Source organism: Lepus europaeus, chromosome 12, assembly GCF_033115175.1.
Source record: "Lepus europaeus isolate LE1 chromosome 12, mLepTim1.pri, whole genome shotgun sequence".
NCBI lineage: Eukaryota > Metazoa > Chordata > Mammalia > Lagomorpha > Leporidae > Lepus > Lepus europaeus.
This window is the reverse complement of record NC_084838.1, coordinates 89,644,450-89,664,535: the sequence shown is the minus strand read 5'-3', so window position 1 is coordinate 89,664,535 and position 20,086 is coordinate 89,644,450.

The following is a 20,086-nucleotide window of genomic DNA, read 5'->3' as shown; positions in this document are numbered from 1 at the left end:
ACAGAATCAGAATCTGTATTTTAACAAGATCCACTTGTGGTTCATATGCACATTTAAGTCTGAAAAACCCTATTCATAATCTCCCTTTTCATTCCTCTATTCTTCCTGGTTTCTTAACTAACAGCCTCCACAAAGCCCTCCTCACCCTTGACCTTCTCTGTCTTTTTCCTCAGTGGTCCTCAACCCTGATCATACACTAGAAGCAACTAGTGAGTTTTTTTTTTTTTTAAATTGTGATTTCTGGTCCCCATCCTAAAAGATTTTGTTTTGTTTTTAATTAGGAGTAGTGTCTGAGTATCAGGTTGTTTTTTTTTTTTTTTAAGAAAAAATATTTATCCATTTATTGGAGAGGCAGAGAGAATAAGAAAGAGCTTCTATCTATTGGTTCAGTCTCCAAATGCCTACTATGGCTGTTGGGTGAATCTAGGAACCAAAAACTCAATCTAGGTCTCCCAGATGGTCAGAAGAAACCCAGTCACTTGAGCCATCCCTGCTACCTCCCAGGGTCTGCATAAGCAGGAACTTGGAATCAGAAGCTAGAACCTGGAATCAGGAGCTGGAACCCAAATTGTGCAATGAACTCAGGCACTCCATTATTGGATGCAGACATTTTAACCTGCACCTTAAGTGTTAGACCAAGCAACTGCCTGAGTTATCAGTTTTGGTGTGCCAGGAGATTCTAACATTGAAAACAACAAGGGATGATTGGTTTGGACACCTGGCCTTTGCCCTCTGGCTCCACAAAAGCATTCTAGTGGTAGATATCTCTTACTCAATTAAAACATGTTAGGTCCACTAGAGCCTTGCTTTATGTCCTATATCAAGCACAATTAATCAGTCATTTTCCTTTTTAAACAATCTATGGGAAGAAAACCACATGGCTAATGCAGCAGCAGCAGCAATTTTATACTTCTTCATAACTATTCCAAAATCACCTATATCTGTTATTGTCAGTATATAAGTTTGTTTAGAGCTGATGGTCCATTTTCTACTTTAAAAACAATTTTTAGACACATAAATGATATACTGTTCATAAAACTTAACGCCATCCAGAAGGAGAAAATTTTTATCATTGTGGATTTTGGACACAATCACAGTGTTTTCAAATAACACTAGGAATGGAAAACGAGTTTAGGAGCAAGTGAGAAAGCTTATTTTGGAAAAAATACGCCTCATGTAAAACTCATGTCCATATCTCCTAATAGCTCACCTACACATGTGTCCCCACCCGACAGCCTGGATCCGGCTCTGATTTCGATGGATTTGGCCTTCGTTGGAAGCTTTTACAAAACATATGCCTCAGATGAGTCAGCTCATTACCAAGTGCCACTTGTGCTGCTCTTGTTTCCCTCTACTTCATCCCCCAGAGTCTTACTCATGCCCTCAGCTAAATGCCAACACGTAGGTGTGCAGCTCCGTCACTTCGTGGATTCCTGATTCTGATCCTTGATTACACAGACCCCAGCCCAGGTCCCCGGAACAATAACAATGACCACTTCTTGTGAGAAGACACCAAATATCCAAGGATCATCTCATAGTCTCCTTCACAATAACTTATCTTAACTTTACACGTAACGAACACGCAGCATAGAGAGAGTTATGTAAATGGCTGTATGGGTATTATTTGGCAGATTATGCCATAGTAACAAACAACCAGAAATATCAGTAGCCTGCAGGACAAGCTGGTGACAGTGGGTGTGTGGGTTGGCCTTGGTGCTCCCACATCATCTCTGTTCCGGGATCAGTGCTGAAGGAGCATACCCCATCTGTGATTTGCCTTTCTCATGGCAGAGAGAAAAGAACAGTGAGAGAAATCACCCAGTGTGCTATGGCTTGGATGTTTGTCCTTTAAGGGTCCATATGTTGGAAGCTTATTCCCCAGGCTGGTGGCCTGGGGTGGGGAGTGCTGTGGAACCTTGAGGTGGGGCCTTAAGGGTGATTTTGGCTATTGGGTGAACTACCATTAGAAGGGAATACTAATTCCCTTGGGTGAGTTCTCATGAGAGTAGGTTGTATAAAAACCTAAGCCTGACTCCTGAGTTTTGCTCCAGTTTCCAGTTTTTGTGATGTCAGGCTTCCTGCCATGTGGATTGCACAATCTGTGCTCCACCATCACTGGGGTCTCCCTTCAAGAACGTTTACTGTGCTATGCCAACTCTCAGACTCCAACTGAGCTCAGTAAGTAAACACTGTTGTTCAATAAAGTTACTGTCTTGAATATTTCATGATAGTAACAAAAAGGGGCTAATACGCAGGATATTTTAAATTCTGTACTTGAACCTTTTTTTTATTACTTCTGCTCATATTTAATTGACCAAGCAAAATGATCAAGCCTGATATCAATGAGTATAGGGAACACCTTCCCCAAGGAGGGCCTCTAAAGGGATGATCCAATAAAGATGAAAAGCTAGTGTTTTAAGCAAATAATAAAATCATAGGTGCCAAAATTCTCACAGTCAAAATGAGGCAGAGTTTGAGTTTGCAACCACCTTTGTTAGACTCTCCACCACTGTGCATTGATGGTTCCATCTTGCTTTCTCTTCTTTGCTGATTTCAAGTATTTAGCTTCTAGCTTGACTAATGCTACAGTCCATGCCTACTACTCCTTTATTTAGATGGTTTCCCTGGCTATAACTTCTGGTCTGAGTCAATTATATTCTGACAACTATCAACTTAGTTGAACTGCAGGTCCTTGCCTTCTTGTCAGCTTGGTGCTTCTGCTGCCCAAGTCCAAGGTAAGTCTGCGTATTGCTCCAGCTTTTGCACTAAGATAAACCAATGGCTTCTCCACTCAATACAATGGACATGGTTTCTAATATGTTCTAAGGAAATTCACAGGGACCAAATATTAGCACAATGGTCTTAAACCCTAAAGAACTATATTCATATTTGGACAAGAAACATTTTAGGATGATTTCCTGCCAGGAACAAATCTTTTCTTGTGGTTGTTAAACATGTTCCACAAAAGAGTCTTGTTTATTGCTGGTTTCAGAGAAGTGAGTTAGAGATGTTCTGTCAACACACTAGGTTCATCTCAGAGTGGGTTAGCCCCTCCAAAAATCTACTCACTCATGTCGTCTTTCACTACTCCTAAAGAGAAGCCATAGATTTAAAGTTTCATAGTTTTATTGGCCAATGAGAGGTAGCAGCAAAACCATTTCTGCTTTTTTTATTTCCAAACAAAAAATATCTTCTGCTATGATAAGATCCAGTTCTAATCATGTACCACCCATCATATCATTAGCCGTAAATGTGGGCTTCATTCCTCTCTTGGGGGCACCAATTTGGACTCTTTTTTTTAATGTCAGCAATTGAGAAAGCCAACTTCAACTTAAAAGTTGACTTCATGTTTTGCAGAATGCTATTGGAAAATATAATAAATAGGTAAGCTAAAACTGTCTCTGTTTTGAGCTTTTTGTACAATGTGATTTTACTGCATTACCCTTTAAGGAATTATGTTTACTTTAATATATATATAATATATACATTATATATATTATATATTATAGTATATATAATATATATCATATATTATATAAATGTAATATATTATATATAATAATATATATAATATATAATATATATCCTATATATATCCAATTAGTCTCTCAAGGGTCATCTACATAGTTAAAACAATATACTTAAACTTTCTCTCTATTAGAGATTTCAAAGTAAGAATTATGCAAATAGGAGTATATTTTATAGCAACTCAAACTCAAAACAAGGCTTCTTTCCAGAAGAGCAGCTATTTCCATGTTAACTTGCCTTCTATAAGCTCTTGCTCATATATTAGGATTGAATATTTCAGAAACTATCATCAATTTTTTCTACTGTATGCTTGTTACATGTGAAATCATGATGAGACATAAAAATTCTATTTACTGTTTTTCAATGTTCTTCTTTCTTTTTTAAAAGATTTTCTTACTAATTTATTTGAAAGGTAGAGTGACATAGAGAGATGGTGAGATAGATAGAGACCTTCCATCTCCTGCTTTACTCCCCAAATGGCCACAATAGCCAGGGCTGGGCCAGGCTAAAGCCAAGATCCAGGAACTCCATTAGGGTTCCCCACTGGAGTGGCAGGGTCCCAAGCACTTGGGTCATCTTTTGCTGCTTTTGTAGACACATTGGCAGGGAGCTGGATCAGAAATGCAACACTCCAACATAGGATGCTGGTATAGCAAGGAGTGGCCCAATCCACTGCATCACAATGCCAGCCCCTATGTTCTTTTCCCCTCTTAATTCTAAAAAAATACAAAAAGTATCTATTAAAGGTTTCAAGGTTAGAATAAGACTTTTTAAAATGAAATAATCCTAGTTGGTGTTCTCTATATTGTCTATTAGTTTTCATTATGTATTTTTGTGTGAATAAAATAGAGGAAATCAAAATTAGGAAACATTCTTCTGACCAAATAATCATTCTCTTTCTCCAATTTCCTCCACATTTAAGGCTGGAGTAATCTATTCTCACCTAACACTTAACAAAAAGCAGTGCTCATTTAGATTTGGTAACCCTGGCCTTACCCCTGCTGAAGCTTTATAATTTTTGCATGGAAGTGGCAATCACTGCAATAGTTTTGATTAAATGATTACCCATAGGCCTGCTCTTGAATGAAATGACAAATGTTCTCTGGAAAAATTCAAATAGACACTGTAAACTTGGAAACTTTCTGGGATGTGAGTATATTCCGAATGTTATTATGTATTAGTAAGAGCAATGATCCATGAGTCAAACATAATAATCTACTTCCTACAGGGAAGAGAAAGTACCTTCATTGATTAAAAATGATGTAGAACAAAATAATAAAATATTTTTTAAATATAAGGGACCAGTTTGAGGATGTTCAGAGCTCTCTTGAGTACGCGTGAGAAGTACGATGGGTATGTGTAAAGTAGTATGTATTCCCATGCCAGAAAGGGACATCTTGGAAGGAGATTTAGAAGGACAGGGAATCAACTGTATGCTCTGCCTTTTTAGTACCCACTACTCATCATATATGCTGAGTGATCAAGATATAATTACTTTAAATAAGAGCAAAATGATTTATACAATCAGATAAGAGAATTTTAACAAATACTTTAAAAAAATTTTTTGTGACCTAATTGCTGAGACAGTTACATCTCCAAAGGGTACTATTTAATGCAACAACTTCATCATCTTCAATTAAGTTTTTCACCTTTCCAAGAAAAAGACACCAGCAAGACAGAACTCTAAGCTCAAAGCAGGAACAAGCTGCATGGTATTTCTTCTTTTAAAAAAATTTTGCTTATTTTTTAACCGGCAGAATTAGACAGTGACAGAGAGAGAGAGAGAGACAGAGAGAAAGGTCTTCCTTCCATTGGTTCACCCTCCAAATGGCCGCTACAGCCGGTCGTTATGCCAATCTGAAGCCAGGAGCCAGATGTTTCCTCCTGGTCTCCCAGCTACATGGTATTTCTAAAAATATTCACAACTTAAAAATAAGTACAATTTTATAATCTTGCAATTAGGTTTTTTAAAAAAGATTTATTTATTTATTTGAAAGTCAGAGTTACACAGAGAGAGGAGAGGCAGAGAGAGAGAGAGGTCTTCCATTCAGTGGTTCACTCCCCAGATGGCCGCAACAGAAGCCAGGAGCCAGGAGCTTCCTCCGGGTCTCCCACGTGGGTGCAGGGGCCCAAGAATTTGGGTCATCCTCCACTGCTTTCCCAGGCCATAGCAGAGAGCTGGGTTGGAAGAGCAGCAGCTGGGACTAGAACCGGTGCCCATATGGGATGCCAGAGCTTCAGGCCAGGGTGTTAATTCGCTGCACCACAGTGCCGGCCCCTGCAATTAGTTTTTTTATTATTATTTTTTTATTTTTTTGCAATTAGGTTTTAAAAACATACTCTACATATAAATTGCTTGGGAAATAGCAGAGTTTTGAAATATCTAAGTATTGGGTTGTTTCAGAGATTTTTATTTGTATTTTCAATTGACTAAAATTGTATATACAAGGAGGCTTCAAAACTTTGAAGAAAATGGTATTAAAAGATAAGTTTATTTTGGTGCAAAAAATTTTGAAATCCATGCTTAGTTTTTCTCATACTGCACATTTTCCATGAACCTTTTGAAGACTCCACATATAATGATATTCTATTAAGTTCTTTTTTTAAAAAAAAGTAAACATAGATAAATTAGGAGATAAGTTACCTGTGGACCTGCGTTGCTCTGGCTTTGCCATTAACTAACTGTGTAATGGTTTGTTGATTTCTGATGAACTAATCCATATGCTTCAATTTATTTTCCCTTCTGTGAAGAAAAGAGGGCCTCAAGACTATGACTCCTTGTACTTCCCTCCAGTTCTAACTTGGATTTTGTTGCTCCAAGCCCCATGTGGGTATAACTGAGATTTGAGAATTTGCTTCTCATTGCTTTTCAGTAATCCTATGATTAATCTTTTGAACTCCATTTCAGTAACTTCATCAATCTCTTTACATTCTAATATTGAAGAGTTGTTGTGTTCCTGGGGGTGGGGAGGGTTATATTGTCTTCCTTATTCTTGTCTCTTGAATTTGCATTTATTTTTAGGCATTTATGAAAATATTTGTTGGTTTTTTTCCCTCCATTGGCTTTTATCTTTGTACTATTCCTCTGTAACTTAGTGGAATGCCGCTCTTTCAGTGAATACCCAGAGGCGTGTGCTGAGTGTGGCCAGGGAGTTCTGGGCCGTGTTCCATGGTGGGGTGAGTATCCATGCTGACACCCAAGTTGGGCAAGTTGGGCATGGTAAACCTCTTTTAGCATCAGCAGGGAGGGTTTGATCACCCCTGTTGATGTAATCACACCCTCACCTCCTCTCTTCCAATGTGATCAATTCCCAGGCTTAGCCCACAGTGGATACAATACTCATCTGTACTGCTATAAGAGCTGCACAAAGGATCTATGCAGTCCTCAGTGTTAGCATGGATCCTGTTGCAATGGTCCATCCCCAGCAGTCAGGGAGCTCTGAATGTGTAGAGCTGTTCAGAGTGATTGCCCAGAGACCTGGCTATACCCTGCACCCTTTTGTACATACACAGAGTTCCCACAGTCTCAGCACACAAGGCACCCACAGTCATGGGGTACAGAGGATCCTCTCTGGCCTGCTGGACTGTCCCGTCCACAGAGAGGCAGAGAAGTACCCAGAGCCAGCGGCCTATAGGTGCTCTGCCTAGGTGGTTTGAGTCCTGTAATATGTAATATGTTGAGAAGCTGAGGGCATCTCATGGGTGTCCAGCTCCCTGTCAATCCTCCCAGCCACATTAAAAGTCAATGGAGAACACAGATTTTTCCCTAGGGTAAAATCCCTGGATCACATACGTGCACAAAAGCTACTGGTTACAGCCCCATTTACTTTCACAGTGTTACCTTCTTGCTTCTTCTGGTCGCCAGGTGTACACATGGGAGCTGCCACTGCAGGTGCAAGCCTATAGTTGAGGTTTGAAGAGAAGGCTAAAATCTCTATGAAAATAGAATTGTTAAATCAGTTAAAAAGAATTATTAGGAGACTTGAAGTAAATTTTCTGTTAGTGGCAGCAAGATCAAGAGTATATGATAAGGCCAGTGCCGTGGCTCAATAGGCTAATCCTCCGCCTTATGGCACCGGCACATCGGGTTCTAGTCCCGGTCGGGGTGCCGGATTCTGTCCCGGTTGCCCTTCTTCCAGGCCAGCTCTCTACTGTGGCCTGGGAGTGCAGTGGAGGATGGCCCAAGTGCTTGGGCCTTGCACCCCATGGGAGACCAGGAGAAGCACCTGGGTCCTGGCTTCGGATCAGCGCTGTGCGCCAGCCGCAGCGCGCCAGCCGCGGCAGCCATTGGCGGGTGAACCAATGGCAAAGGAAGACCTTTCTTTCTGTCTCTCTCTTTCACTGTCCACTCTGCCTGTAAAAAAAAAAAAAAAAAGAGTATATGATAAAAAGGGTAGGATTGGTAAAGATCAGGCCAAGAGTGGAAGTGAAAGAGGTCAGCATTTCTCACAAGTGATATCAGAAAACTGTAAAGGAATATCAGAAGGACTTATTGTAGCCAAGGACCGTTCCTCCCTAAAACTGATGATGACTTAGCACCTCTTGAGTATGTATAATCTAAATGCATGTGATATCCAGCACAGGACATCAAAGAACAGAGTTCTCAAACACTGCTACATCACATTGACATAACCCTTGGAGTTTACAGAGCCTGAGTTCATGTTAGCTACTCTTTATTCCAAACAAGGAAAGAACACAGTGGTTAAATATATGAGCTTTAGAGTCAGACAGTTCTGGATCCAAATCCAGTTCAATCCTTCTAGGTTGACTTAACTTTGGACATTTCATTCCCTTAAGGAATGTGTATTAAAGGATTAAAGGTACTATGCTAAATACTGAGAATATGGAAAACAGGCAATAAATAAGTAAACGATTATTTTAGTTTGTACAAGTGCTCTTAGGAAAATAAAGTCAGTTAATGAAATTAAGAGTGATAGTGCCAGACTAAATGAAATTACTCTAGGAAGGTGATGTTTGAGCTAAGACTTGGTTGAGAAGAAGGAGCTAATAATTTAAGAATCTGCTGGAGGAAGAAACAGCACATAGAATCACCCTGTAGTTGGGAAAGAGCTTAACTTACACAAGAAAAGCAACCCAGTCAATTTCTCTGAGTTCTGTGAAATGGCGGAAACACAATATGTGATGAAGTCAAAGAGGTGATTAAGGGTCAGATAATGTAGGGCTTATAGGATATGAAAGGACATTTAGATCATTTTTTTTTCTAACTGCAATTAGGCTACTGGATGGTTTTTCTTTTTCTTTCTGTTCTTTCTTTTTTGCAAAGAGAATTATTTAATTTTTTATTATTTGAATAGATTATTCTTAATATTCCAGCAAAGTGGATTGAAGGACAGTGAGAATAGAGAGATTCTAGTTATTTAGATTATTTTATTTATCTATGTAAATATCTTTCTATCCTCAACTTTTTTAATTGATAAAATGGGAAAAATAATAAGCCTGTCACTGGGTAGTTTTAAGAATTAAATGAGAAAACGTACACAGTCCTGGCAAATAATGGGGGCTCAATAAATAGGGGTTATCATTGTCCCCCATTTATACAACAAAACTTGCTCTCATAGAGGTTAAATAACAAAGTCAAGGCTACACAGACAAAATCCATATCCAGTTGGAGCTTGAATTGAAGTTGATGAATTCACATGATCAGAAAAGGGTAACTTACACTGTGTTGGACGTCTAGTAACAGTGACAGATAAGAACATAAACAATGATGAATGGAAATGAGATGCACAAAAATATTTGCATGATACCCACAAAGAGGACTTGCCACAAGAAAGGATACCTGAGCTGCATTTTGAAATGTAAAAGTGTTTACCAGGCAGATGGAAGGCAGCAACAACTGTGAAGGAGAAGTCATGGAATGAGAAGCAGGTTGTCCTGTGTGCCAAACACGATGATTTGAAAATATTGGTGTTGGGCCTGCGCCGTGGCTCACTTGGTTAATCCTCCACCTCCGGCACCAGCATCCCATATGGGTGCTGGTTCTGGTCCCGGTTGCTGCCAGTCTCTGCTGTGGCCCGGGAAGGCAGTGGAGGATGGCCCAAGTGCTTAGGCCCTACACCCGCATAGGGAGACCAGGAGGAAGTACCTAGCTCCTGGCTTTGGATCGACGCAGCACCGGCCATAACGGCCATTTGGGGGAGTGAACCAACAGAGGGAAGACCTTTCTATCTCTCTTTATCTCACTGTCTGTAACTCTACCTGTCAAACAAATAAAGTCTTTAAAAATATATTTAAAATATATAAATTATAAAATATATAAAATAAATTGGTGTTGACAGGATAAAAGGGTGAAAAGAAGAGTTGGCATTGGACAAAAAGGATTAGCGGTGGGATAATTACCAGTAGAAATGATAGTAAGGTTGAGAGAGGATATGGTCACTTTATAGGTTGGAAATGAGTAGGATATCTGGATTGCCAGGGAGTATAGAGTAATAGTATAATAAATAAAGAGCAATACATAGAAGTTAAACACACTGCTTGACTTACAGTACTACCTCATATAAGCTTGATAATCCTCCATGAGTATTCAGAATACATGGTACACAAATGTGGAGACTAAAGCTTAGCTAGGTTAATTGCCTTGTCCAAGGTCACTCAGATGACAAATGGAAGAACCAGGAAAAGGAAAGAACCAGAAGAGAGCCCACATTTTTTACCCCTAGTTCAAGCTGCATTACTTGTCTGTGTGGTCTGTGTAATAGCAAAGAAAATTGAGAAAGAGCAGGAGATGAAACAAAACCAAAGAGCCGGATGACACACACATTGAGGGAATGATGGAAAACTTAAAGGGAGGCAGGACAGAGAAAATAACATCTGCCTGGGTAATAAATGGATATGGGGTACAACTGGGGAATTGGGAAAAGAAAGATAGGAACACAAGTACTTTTGAAAGTAAGGGAATGGGGGGAAATAGAATGGTAGCAGACAAATAAAGAGGAAGACGAAAAAAGCATAGAAGAGGAAAGGAGAGACGGACAGTAGACAAAATGAAGATAAGCTGTCAGACAAGCTGTGGGGAAAACTGTGGCCAGTGTATGCAGATGACCATGCCAGGAAAAAAATGTCCCCATGGATGGGGAAAACAGGGATATGAAACTCAATGGGTATAAACAAACAGTTGCGATAATTCAAGGCAGTTATAATGGTGGGGCTGACATAATTTGGAGCTGGAGAAGGTTATAAAAAAATTTCCTCTTCCCATCATTCTAATACCTCTAACAATTCTTGACAAGACCATATTTTCTAAACCTCAAATAAAGACAAATAACCTGATAAAGAATGTTCTGCCAGGTCCAAGAGGAAAAAATAATCTTAAAAATGCAGTTAGTTGGCATTTTTAGAGCATGTCCATAATAATATGATTATAGTAATAGACAACTGTTAAAATTGGGATATCTCAGAAATTCCAGCATGTGTAATTACAATTAATGCTTTTTAAGTGCCAAGGACTGTTCTAAAAGCTTAAGCCACTTAATCTTTTCCATTACCCTATTAAATAGAATCTTTTATTAACTTCATTTTACAGATATGGAATCAATGGCACGCTGGGGTTGAGTAACATCTCAAAATCACATAAATGGCAAATGACAGAGTTGGACCTGAGTTTTATTGTTCCCAACTACTATGCAAAATTTCCAAAGGGTTTGATTACATTTCTTTTAGTTCTCTTTGATGGCAATGCTATCTGAAAGTTAGGAATTTTGGAACAGAAAGGTCAAAAGGTTTACAGGTTCTGTCAATTTATCTTACCATTTAAAATGTTCATACACAGGTAAGTAAAACATTATGATGCACCGGATAATTTAGGCCAAGAATTTTGAGATCTTCATTGGAAGTCGACATGAATGGTATTCATTCCCACTTCTGAAATGAAAAATACTGTGCCAAACAAAGGTGAGAAGTCCCAAACCAAACACTAACACAGGTAGTATTTCTCTCCATGTTGCCTTATGAAATATTGGCAGTCAGATATATTTCTCAACTCTGGAAGACATAAATCTTTCCAAGGGAAACCAAATTTCTTTGGTATGGGGGCCAAACTATGACTTCAGAATAGAATCTCATCTCAGAAAACTGTAAACACCCTTTTCCTCCCTTGTGTTTAATTTCGAGCGTATTTTTCCTTCCTGAAGAACATCTTTTTTTCGTTAGGCTGCCTCACACCCTGTCTTATCCTGTATGCCAACCTGTGTGTTGTCCTGCTGAGAGGGCTTCCCAGGCCAATTCCAGCCTTATGCCTTCTCACCTCATGCTCACTCCCCACTCTGTCCTTCTTGTCTCCATTTTTCACCCTTTTCTTTTGACTAACAGTTCTTGGCTTGTGATTCACATTCCATTGGGGGTTGATGATTTTACTATGGAGATTTTTTTTTCCCGCGGATTTGCCACTGTCTCCCTTAAAACAGTGATCCTACTACTTGCTTATGGGGCAAAACGTTCACTGGGGAGTGAACCAGTACATGGAAGGCATCTCTCTCTCTGTCTCTCTCTCTCTGCCTCTACCTCTCTGTAAATCTGCCTTTCAAATAAATAAATAAATCTTTAAAAATAAATAAAAAAATGAATGATTGCAGTAGCCTGAACTGGGTAAAGATGAAGCTGGCATCCTGGAATTCAACCCGTGTCTTGGCATGGACCTAATTATTTGAGCCATTACTGCTGTCTCCATTAGCATGAAGCTGGAGTCAGGAGCCAGAGCTGGGCAACAGACTCAGATACTCTGATGTGGGATGGGGGTGTCTTAACTGGCATTTTAGCCACCAAGTTAATCACCTGACTCTGAGTATCCTTTTAAGGGTAAAAACATTATTATTTCTTTTGGAGGTAATCACTTCTTTTATTCTTAGGTAATTACCTCGATTTAATTGTTGACCCCTTTTCTTCATTCAGTCTGTTCACTTTGCCCGTTCATTCTGCCATCACTCCCACAGAAAACATTGTGTTTTCTCACCGTTTGGTTTTGCACTTGGCCATGTGACATGGTGCAATCAAAGGACTCACATAGACGTGCACTCGTATAATTTGCCATGGAATGAGCCTCCCTTGTGTAGCCCTACCTATCCAGTTGGAATCAGAATGAATAAATGCTCTACACACGTAGAGCAAATCTTTGTCTCCTTACCCACATCTTTAAGCAGAGTTACACCACTGAGTCCAGCCTATCTGTGGATAGGAAATAAATAATCCTTGCCTACCTGTTGATAGGAAATAAATTTTTATAATTTTAAGCTACTGAGTTTTGAAGTGATTTGCTACACTGCAATAGTTCATTCATTCAGTATGTCAAGGTTTTCTGTCGTCCCCTACCCAATGCGTAGTAGGGGACCCAAGGTAGGTCCATCAGATCTCTTTCCCAGAATTGAAGTCTGGTGAAGAGTTGGACTTGCCTCATCGCCAGCAATGAGCTGTGGTCCAAACACTTCATGTACTAATTCCTAATACAGAGACTGGGGACCAGCTTCCCTGGTACCTGTCCTTCCCTTGCTGATTCACCAAACTTCTGTTATGGCTCTTCCAGTTCTTCATGTCCTTCTAAAATGGCTTTTATATCACTGCTTTATGCTATCCCCTATGTTTAAACCCCAGTTAATTATTTTTATGAAGTTATGGCCTTTCCTATTGCTTACTATCAAAAAATCCTGTTACTGAGGGACCCAAAGGGGAGAGTCAGGTTGCCAAAAGAGAGCTTGATCTACTTACAACATGGGATTGGGGTGGGGGTGGGGGTTGTTACCTATATTTCTCTAGCCTCTTACTCATTATGAAACTATATTTGTTATGAAAGAGAGACAGAGAGAAATTCTGAATTTGTTCTTCTTATAAATTGTTATTAATGCATAGAATTACAGATGTAAAAACATTTTGAATTTTTACATAGAATTTCAATAAGAAAAAAAAATCCAAAACTTCTCTCCTATGTAGAAGGAACTTTACACAAAAGGTTTTCTGGAATAACTTCACAGGTCAAGAGGTAGACAAGACATTTCCTGTCTTGAAAAGGACACTGGCTCCCTGAGATGAAGGTCTTGAAGGACACCTGAAAGTATGTTTGACACTTGTTATATTAGCAAACAAACAACTGTTTCTTCAACTGACATTTCCCTTTTTGCAACTGCCTCATGTTAAAGTAGTAACATACATTTAATTATGCAAAGTAATATATACCCTTTCACAGTTGCGCAAATGCATGTGGTTCCATTTATATGAGGTCTGTGAAAAAGTCAAATTCACAGAAAAAGAGAGTAGAACGGTAGTCACCAGGGGCTGAGAGAAGAGGGAAACTGTTGAGTTGCTGTTTAGCAGGTGCTAAGTTTCAGTTATGAAAAATGAATACATTCTCAAGATCTGCTCTACCTGTAGTTAGCTATACAGAAGGTATCCTGCTGGTGATGTGCACTAGAATATACTCCCTCTTGTTGCTGGGCAGTGACATAGAGCTACAATTCATAGTCAGCCACGTGAACCTGGGGATAAGAAACTGGGACTCTAGACAACACTGCTTCACTGTTTTCAAGCTAGGACGTTTGATAGGCCATAATAATAATAAATGCACATACAGTATTTTCAACTTAGAATGAATTTATCAGGACATAGCTTCCTTGTAATTTGAAGAGCATCACTGCTTAAAAAGGCCAGATCTCATGTTATGTGTTCTTACCACAAATAAATGTATAAATGATAGAGAAAGAAAGAAATCAAAAGGCAATCTGAATCTTCCAGTACTTTTTAATTTTACTTATGAATGGTCCAGATACTCAGAGTAAGTATTGATAATTCAGAGATTTCTGTGTCATCATGGATATTAAATAACTTTTTAGAATGCCAAATATGTTTTATAAAAACATTATGCAGGAACATAGGCTCTGACAGATGCTGGACAACCATTTTCATCAGAACCATGAATCTTTGTTTCCATGAATCTTATAAAAACAGTGCTCAGGATCTTTGAAATGAATATGCAACAGAAAATAAATCCATCATAATCAAAAAGTGACTCAAGGGAAACAAGCTTACAGAAAGGGAAAAAACAAAAGCAGCCTCCAAACCCCATGCCACCCCCAGACATTCTTGCACAGCATCTACCACCTCCTGAGGCAAGGTTTTGCCAAACCAAAGACCACATTATTCCTCGAGATGATATGGTAAATTCTTCATCCAGTCACCTCTGTGGATCCTATGCATTCCAAAAGCAAGGAAAATTGGGTCCTCTCCAAGGACAAATAGTTGATGAAAAAAGGGGACATTCTTAGAGCATGTAGTCTGTAGGAGAGCCGTAGGCAAGGTAATGTTTCTGAGCGTTCTTTGCCTTTCCAGAAGATTCTGTGGGACGGAAGATTCTGTGGTAGCTTACCTTCAGAACACAAACAGCACATCCGGAAAACACAAAACCAGTGCATTCAGAAACTATCATTCCTCTGAGAAAGAGGAAAGTGTGGTAACAGTGGAGGAGGGTTTTGTTCAGAAGCCCTCAAAATTCGTTTTTAATTTAGACTTTGTATAAAATTATTTTAAATCTCCAGCAACCATTAAAATGGTTGCTTTATGTGGATCAGTTGCTAATTTCCGATCTAGTGGATACCACTTAATCCCACAATTTGAATCAGTATTCTTTAATGAATATTTTTATTACCATGTGAAGCTTACATTAGAGATAATTTCTATTTCATTCACAAACAAGTGTTCCATAATGAGTGGATTATACAGTAACTCCATAGCCATAAAAATTCAAGCTACCTCACTGATCAAAGCTTTAATTACACTTAACATCTATTATGTGCCAGGCCCCATGCCAAACAATTGGGACTCATAGATGACTATAATGTTATCTCTGCCTCAGGGATTTTATTGTCCATGAGAAGAGTTCTAGAGTTTAAACTTAATAAATGGTTCGTTTGCCTCAGTTCTGTAATGGAGATACAGAGGACCTTGACTTGTATACTAATGGCTTTTCCTGGAAATTATAAACACAGTCTTGAGGTCCACACTGACCTGAACTTGCACCTCTTCTCTACCATTTAAAAGACAGTGAGTTGGCATTATTGTCACTTCCATGAGCTTTGGTTTGATTGACTTTTAAAATGAGGACAAAATTGTGGCTGCCTGGGCAGGCATTTGGTACAGCAGTTAAGACATTGCTTGACATGGCTGCATCCTGTATCAGCATCTGAGTTTGTGTTCTTGCTCTGCTTCCAATTCCAGTTTCCTGCTAATGTGCATACTGGGAGGCAGTGGGTAATGGCTTAAGTACTTGAGTCCCTGCCACCCATGTGGGGGACCCAAACTGAGTTCTTGGCTCCTGACTTTGGCTTATCTCAGCTCTGTATTTTTTTGTGGACATTTTGAGAGTGAACCAGTGGGTGGAATACCTCTCTCAGTGTGTCTCTGTCTCTCTGCCCTTCAAATGAATAAAAAGTCAATTTTTTTAATGGGGGAAATTTGTAGTTACTTCACAAGTTTTTGTGAGAAGTAACTGGGATCACATATGTAAGAAATCCAGCAGAGAATAAACCCAAAATATACATTAGCTGGGATCATTATGTTCCAGCACTGTGCTGTACATTTGGGAGTCCAGAGGTGAATAATCTACTGGCCTGCCACTAAGGGCCCGAAACAAAATGTGAACGGCATGCCCCTCCGTAAGGCGCTCCACTAACACACGTTCCATTGTTCTCTCCTTTGGGAACTCATCAACTTGTCCTCCTTTGCTCCATCATATATTTGATCATGATTGGACATACTCATTTTGTTGTTTAGGAGCCTCATAAAAAAACTTAGTATAAGATATATAATTGTAATGTCCCTATAATCATAAGGGATGAGACATAGGGATGAGAAAGTAATAGGAATTTCTGAATTTTCTCTTTGGTTAAAAAGATTCATTCGTTTGTTTGTTTACTTTTGTAGTGAGGTGTGACATGCATATTACAAATCTTATACAGCTCAATAAATTTTTTTCAATGTCCATTCCTAAAATTAACCACTGCCCAGATCAAATTTACCAACACCCAGAAGCCTCTCTCATGTACCCTCCCAATCATTAATTTCTTACTAAATGTCACTAGTCTTTTAATTTCTATCACCATCATTAGTTTTGTCTATTTTAGAACTTTTAAGTAGAATCAAATAGCATGTGCTCTTTTGTCTTTGCATTATCATTCAACATTAGATCTGTGAGAGCCATCCATGCTGCATGTGGTAGAGTTTCATTGTTTTTCATTACTGCTAGAATTCCATTGTACTCATTTTACTGCTACAGAACATCTACGTTATTCCTCAATTTTTACTCTGTTGGATAATATTGCTATGAACATTGCTGTATATGTCTTCTAATGCATATATGTATGTTTTTGCAATATTACCTAGAAGTAGATTTGCTGGACTATATGGTCACATGTTCACACACTGACAAATAGGCTTCCTGAGTATTCTAGCAGTTTACACTCTTAACAGCACTGAATGAATTTTTTTTGCTCTGCATTGTCATCTACATTTAGTTTTGTACTTTTATTTTTAAATTTTAGGCATTCTGGTGGGCATGCTGTGATATCTCATTGTAGTTTTAATTTTCTTTACCAAGGTGTCTAATGACAGTGACCTCTTTTTCATATACTTCTTGCCTTTACATGAAATGTCTGATCAAAATAAGTATCTTATCATTTTAAAATTAAGGACTTTTTTCATTAATTTTGAGGGTTTCCTTATTATTGTTAGCATATGAGTATTCTATTTTGTAACTTACATTTTCACTCTCAATTGTATCTCTTAACAGACAGAAGTTGTTATATTTAATGAACAACTTAACAGTCTTTATTATAACTAGTGTTTTCTTTATGATATGTTAGAAACACGTTTTGACATATTCCAAGATCAAGAAGACTTTTTATTACATTATCTTTTGAATCTTTATATTTTATGATTCATAGTTAATTCTTTGATCCACTAGTAAATGGTTGATTACAATATGAAGTATGAGGTAAAAATTATTTTGAAAAATATCTGTGAATACTCAATTGATCTACATCATTTACTGAAAGAGTATTCTTTTCTACACTGCCTTGTGATGATAGGTCTGCTCTTCCTTTGCTGTGTTTTACTTGTACTAACACCAATATCATTATGTTTTAATTACTTTAAATTTATAATAAACATTGCTATTTAGAGAAAAAAAGAAAAAAAGAAAGAGAAAAAAAGTAAAAAAGATAAATAAAAAAACAAAAAACAAAAAAAAGAAAAGAAAAGAAAAAAGAAAAAAAACCACTTTGTTCTCATTCTTCAAATTAAAAATTATTTGAAAATCAACATATCAGTTTCCACAACTTTTTCCAATGAGTTTGCATATAGTAAAGTGCAATTTATTGAGTATATAGAACTAAAAGTCTTCAAATTTAAGTTTTCTAATCCATGAACATGGTATAGTTTCATTTCTTTACCCTTTACTTTCTCATATCAGTTTTTCTAGCTTTTTTTTTTTTTTTTTTTTTTTGACAGGCAGAGTGGACAGTGAGAGAGAGAGAGACAGAGAGAAAGGTCTTCCTTTGCCATTGGTTCACCCTCCAATGGCCACCGCGGCCGGCGCACTGCGGCCGGCGCACCACGCTGATCCGATGGCAGGAACCAGGTGCTTCTTCTGGTCTCCCATGGGGTGCAGGGCCCAAGGACTTGGGCCATCCTCCACTGCACTCCCTGGCCACAGCAGAGAGCTGGCCTGGAAGAGGGGCAACTGGGACAGAATCCGGCACCCCGACCGGGACTAGAACCTGGTGTGCCGGCGCAGCTAGGTGGAGAATTAGCCTATTGAGCCGTGGTGCCGGCAGTTTTTCTAGCTTTCTGGGGTGGTGTTTTATAGTCTTCTTATATAATTTTCCTAATAGTTTAATTTTACTATAAGAGTGATATAATTTTAATATACTTTAAATTCAAAATAGTTTAAAATTTACAAAACAAAATTTGTTAAGTGATGGAGAGTTCCCATATACCACATAACCATCTTTCCCATTAATTTATTTGTCACAATTAATAAACCACACCCACTTTCTCCTATTTTTCTAATCTAAATTCTTTGTATACCAGCAATACCTCCCAGGATCTAGTAATCACCATTCTGTGTTCAGATTGAGGGGTTTTTTTTAAGCCTCTACATATGAGATAGAGCATGTATTATTTACTTTTCTTTGGATTATTTCACTGAACACAATGGCCTCTAGTTCCAACCATTTTCCTACAAATAAATGATATAATTAAATTCTTTTTAATAGTAGTATACATAAATAATTGATATTTTGCATTGATCTTATAGCCAATTGCCTTATTAAATTTATCAATTTGTATTCTTTAGACTCTATCGAAAGTTTTCTATCAATACAATCATGTTATCTACAAACAGTGGCAACTGTATGAGTATTTGATTTTACATTTTTGCTCCTTATATCTTTTTTTGTCCCTTTTTATTTTGCTGAACTAGACAGAATCTTCAGTATAAAACTGAATTGAAGGGATAAAAACTGCTCATGCTTATGTTTTTGGTCAGTGCAATTTATCAAAGTAAGGATACCAAAGGTTCTTATTCTTAAGGGTTTTATCATCACCAAATGCTTTTTAAAAAATCTGCTGTGATGGGTATTTTGGATTTTTGTCTTTTCTTTTTCAGTGATAAATAACTTTTTTCTATGTAGCACCAATTTTGTATTACTGGGATAAAACCTACCTGTATTACTATTCCTGGGCAGAACTATCATTCCATTTTAATCCATCTCTTTGGAGAAAGAAAGGGATGGATGTCTACGTAGAGGGAGCACATAGAAATCCTAACAAATATGACCAGAAAAGATCTTCACCATGACACACTGTAGTCAAACATTCCATAGTAAACATTCAAAAATATGCATGAGAGAAACAACATATTACTTTCAGAGGATCTTCAATTAGCCTCACAGCTGATTTCTCATCAGAAACCCTACCAATTAGGAGAGAATGGCAAGATATAGTCCAAGTCACAAAAGAAAAAAAAAAAACTGTCAACCCAGGACACTGTACTCTGCAAAGCTCTCATTTATGAATGAAGGTGAAATAAAGACCTTCAATAATTTGCTGCCATTCATTAGCCTTACAAAAGATGCTTATGAATGTGCTGCACACAGAAAGATAGCCATCATCATGAAAGAAGGTTAAGGCAGAAAATCTCTCAGTAAAAGTACAAAAGAAATTTAGAGTAAACAATAGGAATATTTACAGAAAAAATGGCAGGGCAATGTCATTACTTATCAGTAGTCACTTTGAATGTAAATGTCCTCAACTCTCCAAGTTTAAAGATACAGACTAGCTGAATGGATTAAAAAAACAAAAACAAAAAACAAGACCCATCCATTTGTTGCCTACAAGAAACACATCTCACCAAAAAAGATACACATAGACTGAAAGTGAAATAATGGAAAAAGATATTCCATGCTAATGGAAAACAAAAAAGGGAAGGTGTTGCCAATCTAATATCAGACATAGTAGACTTTAACATGCATACTGTGACTTGGCTAATCCTCCACCT